The 15673-nt window shown below is 37.9% G+C and overlaps 1 protein-coding gene and 1 non-coding gene across 4 annotated transcripts in view; one reads left to right on the plus strand and one right to left on the minus strand.

The window, feature by feature from the left end:
• The window catches only part of ZNF536 (zinc finger protein 536), a 459071-nt gene that overhangs the window by 352772 nt on the left and 90626 nt on the right, over positions 1-15673 (plus strand). The gene's annotated exons all lie outside the window — the stretch shown is intronic.
• LOC126029023 (U6 spliceosomal RNA) lies at positions 15225-15333 on the minus strand. Its single transcript, XR_007502684.1, has one exon. It is a non-coding gene; the product is annotated as a U6 spliceosomal RNA (small nuclear RNA).

Consider the following 15673-nt stretch of genomic DNA (forward strand, 5'->3'; position numbering starts at 1 on the left):
TGAGCAAGTGAAATCAAATGATCCCACACATCCTTGAAGCTCCATGCCATGATAATTTTTGTCAAAGTTATTTACCAAAAATTCTGTATTGCTCATGCTACAAACAGGGCTGGATCCTACCCTACATCTCCTAGTGCTAGAGTAGAGTGAGAACCCGCTCTCCAGTGATTTGTGTAAATTGTTTCATTTAGAGAGTGGGAAATTAGTCTTTTGTATTGATATTTTGTGATAGAGACTTGTGATTATTTTTATTGTGAATTTTAGTTAAGTGCTCCTTTGTTTATTAATAATGTTCACAGTTTCTCTTTCCTTAATTATACTTAAAATAATAGCAACATGTTTACAGAAGAATTGTCTATGTAATATAATTTAGTGCATGTAACAGGGTATAAATGCCTTGGATCATGTATCTCTATGTTCTATTTTTTTTTTTTTGCTATGAATGGTCATCAAGTAATCCTACAAAAGCAAAGCAATTTCCTTTTTAATGGGAAAGAAACAGATAGATGTTGAAGTATTGACTTTTGCCCTGAGTTACACTGTTACCGCCTGCATCGTATTCTATTATCTTATGTGCTGTAGTTTATTTAACAGGTTCATATTGATGCCCACCCATGCAGGATATTAGGTGATTCCAATTTTCTGTTATTTCAAGCGATGCTGCACCAAATATCTTTTGTGTGCTTATACAAGTGTATTTGTACAATAAATTTATAGAAGAGAAATTATAATTGATTTTTAAATGTATTTATTTGAGATAATACTTGGGAAAGTCTTTTCTGGGTTGAGTCCCATGTATATGGGTTATTGCATCAAGTACCATAGATTTGGAAAGTTGACAGAACATTTCAGGCAGAGGAGAAGGGTTCCTAAGAACTGTTGTCCTGGCTGCTTAGAGGAGGTCAACATTGCTGGGCCATAAGGTAGTGGACCCTGGGTCTGGGCATGGGCAGACATGTGTGAGAGCTGGGAGGCTCATGTGGGAAGGAGGAAGTACAGTGATGGGATTAGAACTTCAAGAAGTGGACTGGTGAATTGTCTGCTGTCTAGGAACTTCAGATGGGCAGTCCTGCAGGAATCAATCTGTTGACTGATAGACTGATGAACCTATCACAAGGTGGAGAAAGGGTACTGCTGGGAAAGAGTACTAGAAGTTCTTTATTTTTAGGTTCTATGATTCTTTTTTTATTTAAACAACTTTATTACTTACATGATTGTGTTTGGGTTTCAGTCATGTAAAGAACACCATCCATCACCAGTGCAACATTCCCATCACCAATGTCCCAAATCTCCCTCCTCCCCACCCAACCCCCGCCTTTACTCTAGACAGGCTTTCTATTTCCCTCGTACATTCTCATTATTAGGATAGTTCAAAACATAGTTATTTCTCTAACTAAACTCATCCCTGTTTGTGGTGAGCTTCATGAGGTGAGCTGTAACTTCCAGCGCTTTTCTCTTTTGTGTCTGAAAATTATTACTGCAAGAATGTCTTTCATTTTTCTTAAAACCCATAAATGAGTGAGACCATTCTGCGTCTTTCTCTCTCTGACTTATTTCACTCAGCATAATAGATTCCATGTACATCCATATATAGGAGAATTTTATGAATTCATCTCTCCTGATAGCTGCATAATATTCCATTGTGTATATGTACCACGGTTTCTTTAGCCATTCATCTGTTGAAGGGTGTCTTGGCTATTTCCAGAGTATTGCTATGGTAAATAGTGCTGCAATAATTATAGGTGTAAGGAAGGGATTTTTGTATTGTATTTTTGTGTTCCTAGGGTATATTCCTAGGACTGGTATAGCTGGGTCATATGGGAGCTCGATTTCCAGTTTTTGGAGGAATCTCCATATTGCTTTCCATAAAGGTTGAATTAGATGGCATTCCCACCAGCAGTGGATAAGAATTCCTTTCTCTTCACATCCCCGCCAACACTGCTTGTTCTCATTCTTTGTGATGTGTGCCAATCTCTGGGGTGTGAGGTGGTACCTCATAGTTGTTTTGATTTGCATCTCCCTGATGATTAGTGATGTGGAGCATTTTTTCATGTGTCTTTTGGCCATTTGTATTTCTTCTTTGTCAAAGTGTCTGTCCATTTCTTCTCCCCACTTTTAGATGGGATTAGATGTTTTATTCTTGTAAATTTCTGTCAGTGCCTTGTATATTTTGGAGATTAGCCCCTTGTCTGATGGGGCTGATTGGGTGAATAGTTTCTCCCACTCAGTGGGAGGCTCTTGTATCCTGGGCGCTATTTCTTTTGAGGTGCAGAAGCTTCTCAGTTTAATATATTCCCATCTGCTAATCTCTGCTTTCATTTGCTTGGAGAGTGCAGGTTCCTCCTTGAATATGCCTGTAGCCTCAATGTCCTGGAGTGTTTTACCTCCGTGTTGCTCTATATATCTTATGGTTTCAGGTCTGATATCAAGGTCTTTCATCCATTTGGATTTAACCTTCATACATGATGTTAGCTGGGGATCTAAGTTCAATTTTTTGCAAGTGGCTAGCCAGTTGTGCCAACACCACTTGTGGAAGAGGCTTTCTTTGCTCCATTTAGGATTTCTTGCTGCTTTATCAAAAATTAGGTGATTGTATGTCTGGGGAACATTCTCTGAGTATTCAAGTCTATTCCACTGATCTGAGGGCCTGTCTTTATTCTAATACCATGCTGTTTTGATAACTATTGCTTTGTAGTACAGTTTAAAGTTGGGGAAAGTAATTCCTCCAATATTCTTTTTCCCAATGATTGCTTTAGCTATTCTAGGGTGTTTATTGTTCCAAATGAATTTCAAAAGTGCCTGATCCACTTCTTTGAAGAATGTCATGGGTACCTTTAGAGGGATCACATTAAATCTGTACAATGCTTTAGGGAGTATTGCCATTTTAATGATGTTAATCCTGCCAATCCATGAGCAGGGTATGTGCTTCCATTTCTGCGTGTCCTCTCTTATTTCTTGGAGCAGAGTTTTATAATTTTCTTTGTATAGGTCCTTCACATTTTTAGTCAAGTTGATTCCAAGATATTTGAGTTTGTGTGGCACTATTGTGAATGGGGTTGTTTTCTTAATGTTCATTTCTTCCTTATTACTATTGGTGTATAGAAAGGCCATTAATTTTTGTGTGTTAATTTTGTAGCCTGCCACCTTGCTATATGAATTTATTGTTTCTAGAAGCTTTTTCGTAGAGACTTTAGGGTTTTCTAAGTAGAGTATCATGTCATCTGCAAACAGCAAGAGCTTGACTTCTTCCTTTCCTATCTGGATTCCCTTGATATCTTTTTCTTGCCTAATCGCTATAGCAAGTACTTCCAGTGCTATGTTGAATAGGAGTGGTGAGAGAGGATAGCCTTGTCTTGTGCCAGAATTTAGAGGAAAGGCTTTCAGTTTGTCTCCATTGAGGGCAATATTTGCCTCTGGTTTGTGGTAGATACTCTTAACTATATTGAGAAAGTTTCCTTCCATTCCCATCTTGCTGAGAGTTTTGATCAAGAATGGGTGTTGGACCTTATCAAATGCTTTCTCTGAGTCTATTGATATGATCATGTGATTTTTATTTTTCTTGTTGTTGATGTTGTGTATTATGTTGATTGATTTACAGATGTTAAACCAGCCTTGCATTCCTGGGATGAAATCTACTTGATCGTAGTGGATGATCTTCTTAATGAGGCATTGAATCCTATTTGCCAGGATTTTGTTGAGGATCTTTGCATCTGTATTCATCAGCAATATTGGTCTGTAATTTTCTTTTTTTGGTAGCATCTCTGTCTGGTTTAGGTATCAAGGTGATGTTGGCTTCATAAAAGCTATTTGGAAGTGTTCCTGTTTATTTATATTTCATAAAAGAGTCTTGCCAGGATTGGTAGTAGTTCCTCTTGAAAGGTTTGAAAGAATTCATTAGTAAATCCATCTGGGCCTGGGCTTTTGTTTTTGGGCAGACATTTGATTACTGTCTTAATTTCCTCAATAGTGATGGGTGTGTTTAGATATGCTACATCCTCTTCATTCAACCATGAAAGATTATAAGAGTCCAAAAATGTATCCATTTCTTCCAGGTTTTCATTTTTAGTGGCATAGAGTTTCTCAAAGTAGTTTCTGATTACCCTTTGAATCTCTACCATATCAGTAGTTATCTCTCCTTTTTCATTCCTAATACGAGTTATCAAGTTTCTCTCTCTCTCTTTGTTAGTTTTGCCAGTGGTTTATCAATCTTGTTTATTTTTTCAAAGAACCAACTTCTGCTTTCGTTGATCTTTTGGATTGTTTTTCGGGTTTCCACTTTATTGATTTCTGCTCTCAGCTTTGTTATTTCCTTCTGTCTCCCTATTTTTGGGTCCTTTTGTCGAGTACTTTCTAATTCTATGAGCTGCTTTATTAAGCTATTCAGGTATGCCCCTTCTTCTTTCCTGATGTGTGCTTGCAAAGCTATAAATTTTCCTCTCAGTACTACTTTTGCTGTGTCCCATAAGTTCTGATAGTTTGTGTCTCCATTGTCATTTGTTTTCAGGAAGGTTTTGATTTCCTTTTTGATTTTATCTTGGACCCACTGGTTATTCAGTTTTAGGCTGTTTAACTTCCAGGTATTAAAGTTTTTCTTCTGTGTCCCTTTGTAGTTCACATATAATTTCAGGGCTTTGTGGTCAGTGAAGGTAGCCTGCAAAATTTCTATCCTCTTGATATTATGGAGGTTTGTTTTATGTGTCAGCATGTAGTTTATCCTGGAGAATGTCCCATGTACATTAGAGAAGAATGTGTATCCAGGCTTCTGGGGGTGGAGTGTCCTGTATATATCTACTAGGCCTCTTACTTCCATTTCTCTGTTCAGGTCTAGTATATTCTTGTTGGATTTCAATCTGGTTGACCTATCCAGTGTTGACAATGCCATGTTGAGGTCTCCCACAATTATTGTGTTGTTATTGATATTATTTTTCAGATTTGTCAACAATTGTATTAAATATTTTGCTGGACCCTCATTCAGTGCATATATGTTTAGGAGAGTGATTTCTTCCTGCTGTATGTATCCCTTGTTTAATACAAAATGTGCATCTTTGTCTCTTACAACTTTCCTAAGTATAAAGTTTGCATCATCTGATATTCATATGGCCACTCAGATTTTTATGGGTGTTGTTTGCTTGAATGATTTTCCTCCAGCCTTTTATTTTGAGTCTATGTTTGTTCTGATTATTCAGGTGCATTTCTTGTAGGCAGCAGAAGGTTGGATTGAGTTTTTTGATCCATTTAGCCACTGTGTCTCTTAACTGGTGCATTTAGTCCATTGACATTGAGAGAAAAAATTGTCCTGGGAGTTAGTGCCATCTTTATATCGAAGCTTGGTGTGTCTGTTGGTCAGTCTTTTCTTAAAGTAGGCCGTTCAGTTTTTCTTTTAAGAATGGTTTTGAGTCTGTAAAGTTTCTGAGCTATTATTTGTCTGTGAAACCATGTATACTTCCTTCAAACCTGAAAGTGAGTTTTGCTGGGTGCAGTATTCTAGGCGAAGCATTTATTTCATTGAGTTTTGTCACTATGTCCCACCATTGCCTTCTGGCCTTGAGTGTTTCCGGTGACAGGTCTGCAGTAAATCTCAAGGATATTCCCTTGAATGTAATTTCTCTTTTCGATCATGCTGCTTTCATAATTGTCTTTATCTGTGGGATTCTTCATTGTGACTAGGATGTGTCTTGGGGTGTTTTTTCTGGGGTCTCTTTTAGTTGGTACTCTTCAGGCAGCAGGATTTGATCGCATGTATTCTTTAGCTCTGGTAGTTTCTCTTTAATGATGTTCTTGACCATTGATTCTTCCTGGAGATTTTTTTTCCGGGTCTCTGGGACTCCAATGATTCTAATGTTGTTTCTGTTGAGCTTATCATAGACTTCTATTTTCATCTGTTCCCATTCTTTGAGTAACTTTTTCATTGTTTGATCATTTGCTTTAAGGCTTTTTTCCAATTTCTTCTGCTGTATGGAGTTGTTATTCATCTCATCTTCCAGTGTACTAATTCTATCCTCAGCTGCTGTTAACCCATGGGAAAGCTCAACCATGTTTTTCTTTAATTCATCTTCTGAGTTTTTCAGACCTGATATTTGACCTGAAATTTCAGTTTGAATTTTTCTGATTTCTATCTTCATATTCTCTTGATTCTTATTAGTGTTCTTTTCTATACTTTCTTTGAGTTCTTTGAACATCTTTCGTATTGAGACTCTAAACTCCTTATCTGAGAGACTGACTAGTTGGTTGGTCATGTTCAAGTCATCAGAGTTGCCATCATCATTCTCTGTGTCTGGCGCTGGCCTGCGTTGTTTTCCCATTGTCACACTTGTATTGTGGGTTTTTCTATGTGTTGTGGTTGTATTCATTGGCTAAATGATGTGCACGGATACGAAGCAAAGCGGAGCGGCCGCACTACTCTGGCTCCTCCCTTTCTGGGCATGTAAACTCACCTGCAGGGAAGGTTCCAGGGAAGGTGAGCCGTCCACAGATGAGCCACACACAGGATGAAATCAGGCTGAAAATGGAGCACATCACAGAAGACAGCCAGATAGGGGTGCTGGCATCTGAGTTCCCAGAAATCCTTTAGAGCTTTAATCCTAGTCTGAAATGGGTAATCCCTTCAGATGGTTGGGGCTTCCCATCCTCTTACTGACAAAGGTGAAAGAGCTTGAAGCCTCCAAAGCCTTCACTGTGGTCTCCAGAGTCACCCAGAAAATTGACATTCACCTCTGAAGCAGGCAGGATCACCGGCAGGAATGCTGATGAAATCCAGTCTCAGGCAACTGAAAACAGCATGACCCCAGATGGCTTCTGCACCCTTCTGACTCCTGGCAGAAACCAGCAGGAATCAGTGTGTGTATGTCCCGTCCCACCTCTGAAGCAGGCAAGATCGCTGGCAGGAGCGTAGATGAAATCCAGTCTCAGGCAGCTCTGAAGCAGGCAGGATCACCGGCAGGAACGCTGATGAAATCCAGTCTCTGGTAGCTGGAAATTGCATGGCCCAATATGGCTTCTCAGTACTAGGAGTTCTAAGAATTGCATGCCCATCACAGAGTCAGGCTTGAAATGGGTTCTGGTTTTCAGGATATGTATCCCCACTGCTTGAATATCAGGTGTCTGGAGAACCTCCAGTTTCTCTGGTGGCACGCTGAGGTGGTCAGTACAATTGGATCAGAGGAGTTCTTTTGTGGAAAGTCTTTGGGACTTTATGTCCTGATGTATCAACCAATTTCCTTGGGGTCATAATGTCATATTGGAAGTGTCAGCAGCACAGAGTAAAACTGGACATCTCTTGGGGGAGAAAGCCATTGGGAGAACCTTCAATCCCTACCTGAGCCTTACACCTCTTGATATGCTCAAGATAGCCTACAACAGCCTGAGTTGCATAGGTGGTGACTAGATGACATTTAGGCCACAGTGTGTCATTTTATTTTACCTTTCTGCCCCTTTGTTTTCTCAGTGCCTTCTGTCCCATTATAGTGTATAAAAGAAAGAAAATAGCCTAAAATTTTAAATTAAGATCTTTTTTGTCCTCTAAGATATAGACACAACTTGGGCTTTAATACATAAAGCAGTTTTTCAGAAATAAAAACATGTCCAACATCCAACAACCAAAAAAAAACAGTTTAGATGCTTCCTGCATGGTTCCTGATTGCCTGCCTAGGTTTGTGTATAAGGAACTCCAAAAATATTTTTATAGCATGAAGTTTTACTGAGACTGCTTCATAAGAGCTGTGTGACTAGACATTAGCATCTAGTTTTGCTGATGTCAATCTACATAGCATAATAATTCTTGCCAGGTCTCTCTGACAGAGATGTTGTGGGAGCCAATAAGATATGGCCATAGAAAATGCTTACTGGCTGATAAAGCTTTGAAAATGAGTAAGGCTTATATGAGCTTTGCATATGTAGTTGCCATTCAGCACAACTTAAGAATTATGACTAATTTTATTAGATTAAGCATCCCAGGGAAGCACTGACACACTTATTCATCCTTCATCCACCCACCCATTCACCTTCCCACCCACCCACCCATCCATCCATCCATCCATCCATCCATCCATCCATCCATCCATCCATCCATCCATCCATCCATCCATCCATCCATCCAAGGTAAAAAATTCTTAGGCCCTTAGATGCTTCCTTGTGAAAAATCAAAAGCAACCTTTCTGATTTCTGTAGTTCTGATGAGTTCTAAGTGGATAGTTCTAAACAAAGCATTATCTAAATCATCAATGTGTCCCCAATACTTTGTGTAGTATTGAGGACATGGCAACCACCCTCATCTGCAGGCAGCTCCAAGAGGCTGCATGGCTGAACCTCTGTCATCGTTGGGACTGGGCTAGTACATGTAGGCTCCTGGAAGGATCTTTACAAGCCTTTTGAACTATCCAGAGAAGAGAGGCTATCCTTCCTCAGGAGTTGGGGATTTGGGGGATATGTCAATGCCCATTTTGTTTTTCTAAGCCATATGCTCTTTTAGACATCCTTACTCCACTGATACAGGGGACAGAATATCTCTCTTATTTTTTTTTTTATAATGGCATATCTATGGTAATTTATAAGTAATATGACAATTTTTTTTTCAACACCACCCATCACCAGTGCAATATTCCCATCACCAATGTCCCAAATCTCCCTCCTCCCTACCCGACCCCCGCCTGTACTCTAAACAGGTTCTCAATTTCCCTCATACATTCTCATTATTAGGACAGTTCAAAATGTAGTTATTTATCCAACTAAACACATCACTCTTTGTGATGAGCTTCCTGAGGTGAGCTGGAACTTCCAGCTCTTTTCTCTTTTGTGTCTGAAAGTTATTATTGCAAGAATGTCTTTCATTTTTCTTAAAACCCATAAATGTGTGAGACCATTCTGCGTTTTTCTCTCTCTCTCTGACTTATTTCACTCAGCATAATAGATTCCATGTACATCCATGTATAGGAAAATTTCATGACTTCATCTCTCCTGACAGCTGCATAATATTCCATTGTGTATATGTACCACAGTTTCTTTAGCCATTCGTCTGTTGAAGGGCATCTTGGTTGTTTCCAGAGTCTTGCTATGGTAAATAGAGCTGCAATGAATATAGGTGTAATGAAGGGGTTTTTGTATTGTATTTTTGTGTTCCTAGGGTATATTCCTAGGAGTGGTATAGCTGGATCGTATGGGAGCTCGATTTCCAGTTTTTGGAGGAATCTCCATATCGCTTTCCATAAAGGTTGAACTAGACAGCATTCCCACCAGCAGTGGATAAGAGTTCCTTTCTCCCCACATCCCCGCCAACACTGTTTATTCTCATTCTTTGTGATGTGTGCCATTCTCTGGGGTGTGAGGTGGTATCTCATCATTGTTTTGATTTGCATCTCCCTGATGATTAGTGATGTGGAGCACTTTTTCATGTGTCTTTTGGCCATCTGTATTTCTTCTTTGTCAAAGTGTCTGTTCATTTCTTCTCCCCATTTTTTGATGGGATTAGATGTTTTTTTCTTGTAAAGTTCTGTCAGTGCCTTATATATTTTGGAGATTAGCCCCTTATCTGATGGGTATTGGGTGAATAGTTTCTCCCACTCAGTGGGTGGCTCTTGTATCTCTCTTATTTTTATGTGAGTCAGGAGCAGTGTGGAAGCTTAGCTGTTCATACTGGAAGAAAAAGTCACATGTTATCATCAAACAAACTCAGTTTTCTAGACATGTGGCTCTCAGGCCAACCCTCCTCCGATGACCCCTGTTCTACTTGCCCTTGAGGACTTGCCCCTATGGCATATCTAATCACCCACTGCCATACTTGTGCATAAAGAGGTGCTGATGAGGACTCAAAAGTCCACATGCTCCATAGATTCATTATTCTGAAATTTATCAAAGTCAGTCTCTATATCATCCTCTTCTTTAGTATAGTGGTGAGTACCACCGCCTGTCAAAGTCAGTCTCTACCAAACAGCATCAAATCTTGAGAAATTTCTGCTCTTGACATTCACTTTGCTTGCTCACCTCAGAGAACTTGGTGCTCACTCCTCTTACCTCCATCTTTATTGAGGGCCTTCATGCATACTGGCATTCCTGCTACTATACATACAAATTCACACTATTCATACAAATTCTACTGGATGTTGCTAGCTGGTAGAAGAAAGGGGTGGAGCACCCTGGGGCCACTAGGAGCCATTCCAAACTCTGCTGTGGAGGAATAAACTCTCTGGATACTTGATGGCAAAAAATATGCTCTTCAAGAGGAGAAGTAGGACCAGCTCCTAGAGACCCTTTGCTCCCTTCCCTCCACTCATGTGATAGTTGTTTATGGTTTACCAACAGCATCTTTAGAAACTCTCCCCCCCCCATGCCCCTTTGACACTTACCGCAGTGAATTAGAACTTTGTGCTTGTACACTTGACAAAGACAGAAAGAAAATGTTCCTTTCTTAAATGCAGTCATATAAACCATGCCACACAATCCTTAATTACTTCCATACTTTTATGTACAAAGTGCTCAGAATGCATTTCTGGATCCTTAGTAAATTGAATAAATCAAAAATTATTTCTCTCTCTAAACTTGGATAGTCTGTATACGGAAGGTTTAACTTGAAGGTTAGTGACATGGTGTATATTATTTCTGAATAAATTTCCTTGGAGTCATTGATCCACTGAGTGTCAAATAAAATGTGATACCCACAAAATTCATGTATGACCCTGACATTTTTCCAGTACTTAAAGTAATTGCCCTTCTGTTTAATAACAGTGTTTATAAAATTACTTTCTGATTGGCTAGGTCCATGGCACACTCATGTCAATAATCTGCTGCAAATATATGCCTGTGGCCTTTGGCCTTGGTTTTCAAAATAATTTTCATCTCTTAAGCATGAACTGGTGGCAGCCCTGGGAGCTGGGAGTCAAGGCTCCAATGCACCGACATCCTCTTGCTGTTTGGACTTGGCATTTTACTATGCTTATTTCAGCTCTCAGAGATTGTGCATTGACTTGAAGATGCCTTTTCCTTCCCTCTGAGGACTGGGGGATCCTGAAAGGTGCTTACTCTCTTATTGATGGAGAGCTTTCGGGAGCCATTTTTTAACCCTTTTGCCCTGCAGATTTTACAGATTGGGAAATAGTGAAATTTCCTTTTAAGATCATTCAAGTGAAGCACAGATACGTCTGTAATCCAAATCTTAATGGCTCTCCAAACCTAGCAAGGTCTTGAGACAATGGTGGAATAGAAAACCTTTTCCTTTAAGTCTAAGTATTTCCATTGAAGACTAAGAATCAGACTTTTGAGACTATACACCAACACTTCCCAATCCTGAGGAACTCACCCAATTTCCAAGGAAATTTTTGCCAGGAAAAGTAAGTATCTTATTACCTTTCACTAGTACTACTGAGTTTGAAGTGTTAGTGAGACATATACAAACCTTCTAATCTTCCAATGAGCAGGAAAAAGAGAATTTCTTTGGAATTTCCCACCAGGTTTGAATGCTGAGACCTGTTCGTTTTCTTGCATTTCACTCATTTTTATCAATTAGACTACTAGACAAAATTTTAATTTACTTTCTACCTATTATTTTGAAATAATATGACTTAGAAAACGCTGTAGAAATAGTATTAAATGCAAAATCTTGAATTGTCTGAGCTTAATTATGAAAAATATTAAAGCTATATCATTAATTAATATCTAGAAAATTATTAAAATTTCCTTATCTGCTTTTACTTTAAATTCTGATATTCAGGATTGGACATATGAGTTTCCTCCAATAATGAACTATTCTTGGTCATTATTGCTCTGATCCTATCTTTCATGACTTGAACATTACTGGAAGGTCTGGGTCAGTTGCTTTGTAAACATCCCCTTATTTGGTTTGCCTTTCAGATTTTTTTTTTGTTTTGTTTTCAGGCCACACCCATTTGTTGCTCAGGGGTTACGTCTGGCTAAGCGCTCAGAAATTGCCTCTGGCTTGGGGGGATCATGTGGGAAGCCGGGGGATCGAACCGCAGTCGCGGTCCTTCCTTGGCTACCGCTTGCAAGGCAGACACCTTACCTCTAGCACCACCTCGCTGGCCCCGCCTTTCAGATTTTTTTTTAAGAATTTAATTGATTGGGCTAGAGTGATAGCACAGTGGATAGGGCATTTGCCTTGCACACGGCTGGCTCAGGTTCGATCCTTGGCATCCCATATGGTCCCCAGAAGCTGCCAGGAGCGATTTCTGAGTGAGGAGCTGGGAGTAATCCCTGAGCTCTGCTGGGTGGAAACCAAAAACAAAAACTAAACAAAACATTTCAATTGATTTTATGTACCTTAGACAGAAAATGCTCTGAGACAGAACCAAGGGTCAAGAGACTCACAGAGCTCTTGATGGTGAGGACAGCTTCCTATAACTAGGTTCAGGGATGTTTTTGAATTTTCTAATTTGTAGGATCATTGTGATAATTTGCTTTTCCTTTGTAATAAAGAAGCATCATTGGGCCAGACAGATGATACTGCAGTTAAGATGGTAAGATGGGGGTCAGAGCGATAGTATGGTGGATAGGGCGTTTGCCTTCCATGTGGCCAACCGGGCTGGATCTCCAGCATTCTATATGGTCCCCCAAGCTGCCAGGAGCGATTTCTGAGCTCAAAGCCAGGAGTAACCCCTGGAAGTGTGACCCGAAAACAAAACAAAACAAAAAAATAATAAAAAAAAATAAAAAAAGATAGTCATTTGCCTAGCTTAAGGCTAACCCAGGATAGTTCCCTACACCACCTCTGTTAGTCCTCTGAGCCATGTTAGGAGTAAGTTCTGAGCACCACAAAATGGAGGATACAATGTAAAAAAAAGTTATGTAGAGAGATAATTGGAGATAATATTCAACTTTTGCTCAATAATTTTATTTACTTTAGTGCCTATTAAATTATTATTTTGTTGGTCTAACTGTGATGTTTTACCTCTTTAGTCTATTTTTTAAAAATTTGGGAAGTACATTCAGAAGCACTTAGACTTAAATACTGACAGTGCTCAAGGGAACATATGTGATGCTAGGGATCGAAGCAAATGCCTTACCCACTGTATTATCCCCCTGGCCCCACTCCACTTCCACATTTCTCTCTCTCTCTCTCTCTCTCTCTCTCTCTCTCTCTCTCTCTATATATATATATATATATATATATATATATGCATATTTATGTATATGTACATTGGTGGACCATGTAGTGCTGATATTTAAGTCCAAGGCTTTGCACATGCAATGTAAATGCTCCACTATTTGAGTCATATGACTGGCCTATCTACATATATTAAATTTGAATTATTCTGTAAGGAAAAGATGCTCCTTCTCTCTCATTCTTCAAATTTTTAATTAAGGTGGACTAATTGATTTGTATTTTTTCGTATGAGTCATAAATCTATCATTTTTACTTTGTTACTAAAAATTGCCACAACTTTGACTATATGTCTGTATATGTTTCTGAAAGCTTGGCAAGGATTTTTGTGTCTTTTAATCTATGCATTTAGTAAAATAAAACTAAAGGTGCACAAAAGGGTACACCTTATAAAAAGAGATGGGAACATCCCTATTTCCCAAACTCTTAGTCCTATCATTCTAATAGTCACATTGGATAATGTGTATATATTAACATACTTTCTATGCAAATGTATGGTTATATTTATTCATTTTAAAACACACATAGAAACATACCGGATTAATGGTCCTATGCCTTGCTTCACTCCATATCAATATATCATGCATATATTTTCACATCTCTTATGTTTTGGTTCATAATTGCAGAGTTCCTCCTTTCATTCTAAAGATCTACCATAATCCATAGTCCTCTGTGGATAAATAATTAAGCCCATGTATTCATAGATAAACATATGCATCCACTAGCTACATTTTTTTTCTATTACTACTGGCCACCTTCAGTGATAAATAGAAAAATTCCTATAAATTACTACAGAACAAATTCTGAGCAGTAGCAGCTCTGGGTGAAGATGGAAACCTTTGCCTCTCTCATGGCTTCCCATTGTTTCTATTTGCATGTCTTTAATTATGACTGACATCGAACATCTTTCCATATGTTTATAAGTCATTTATATTTCTTTCTCTGTGAATTGCCTTTTCATATCATTTGCCCATTTTTTTCTATTGAATGATTGATATCTTTCTCACTGATTTGCAAGAGCTTATTATATATTAAGAAAATTAGCCCTTTTTCTGTCATTTGTGTTATAAATATTTTTCCCAGTTTGTCATATGCCTTTTGATTTTGTTTAGAATTTTTATCATAATGAGGATTTTTTACAATTAGATTTATCTGTCATATTATGACTTCTGTGACTTACTCCTAGATTTCATACAAACCTCCATGTTGTATTATTATTATTATCATTCATTGTTATTATTATTATCCTTTGCATTTTAGATCTTTAATCATTTAAATTTTATTTTGGTGTAAGAAGTGAGGTAGGGCTCCAGTTTTACAATTTTATCTTCTCCCAACACCGTAGTAATATTATTTGACTTAAATAAGAGTGATTAGGTAGTTCTACTTATCACTGATAAAAAAGTTATCTCTATAATTTATTAAATTCTCATGTACATTTTTGTACTCTTTTTAACCCAGTTGACCTCTCTAATATGTATGCAACTATTTTTAAATGTATTGATGATTTCCTAATACAGTGTAGAATCTGGCAAGGATCATTCTTTTTCTAATTTAGAACTTCACTAGTTTAATGTTTATTTTTATATAAATCTTTAGTCACAGTTTAAAAATTGTTCTTCTCTTAAAACATTCAACAGAAGGGGATGAGCAAATGCAGACATTTGTATATGGAAAATGGATTATTAACATTATGACTTTCTAGAGTGGAATGTTCCACAGCAAAATGGGATTTACTGTTTCTGTTGCTCAGTCATCTTAAGCAGCTGTTTGCTTTTATTTTTTTTTATATTGATCTCCACGTTTATATTGGGGTTTCATCCAAGTATTCTCTCCTCTTCTCTCTCATCCTTGCTCTGCTGCTGTCTCTTCCTCAGGTGGCATTTAAAATCAAATTTTTTCTCTAAATATTTTTATTGGTAATTGTTTGAGCTAATCAAAATTCCTAATCTCTGTATATATATATACATATATATATTCATTTTTCAATCTTGCTGAGTTGTCCCATTATTTCTTTTCCTTTTTTTCCTTTTCCTCTGTAGTTTCTCATAAGCATTCTGGTCTAAAACCAGATTACCTGAAAATAATAATAAACTCTCCTCTTTTTTTTTTTTTTTTTAAAAATATGGAACGCTTCACGAATTTGCGTGTCATCCTTGCGCAGGGGCCATGCTAATCTTCTCTGTATCGTTCCAATTTTTTAGTATATGTGCTGCCGAAGCAAGCACAAACTCTCCTCTTTTAAAAAATATTTAGGCTTTCATATTTTCCCTCCTTTTTTATTGCATAACTAATATGTTTGTGAAAAGTATTCGAAACCATGTGGTGTGCATATCCTGCTTCTGAGTGTGACATATGTGGCTTTGAACATTTTCTCATGATATATCTTGATAGGTGGACGTTCCAGAAACATCCTTTTCTGATGATTTGGCTGATTATCTATTTATGTTAATCAAGAATTTGTATTTAAATTTATAAATGGATCTTGTGGACTTATGAGCACAATCAGGTATTTTTCCATTCTATCTAAAATATTAAAATTGGTGACTTATGTTAGTATATTTTATT

The sequence above is a fragment of the Suncus etruscus genome, chromosome 14 (assembly GCF_024139225.1).
Source record: "Suncus etruscus isolate mSunEtr1 chromosome 14, mSunEtr1.pri.cur, whole genome shotgun sequence".
In the NCBI taxonomy this organism is placed as follows: Eukaryota; Metazoa; Chordata; class Mammalia; order Eulipotyphla; family Soricidae; genus Suncus; species Suncus etruscus.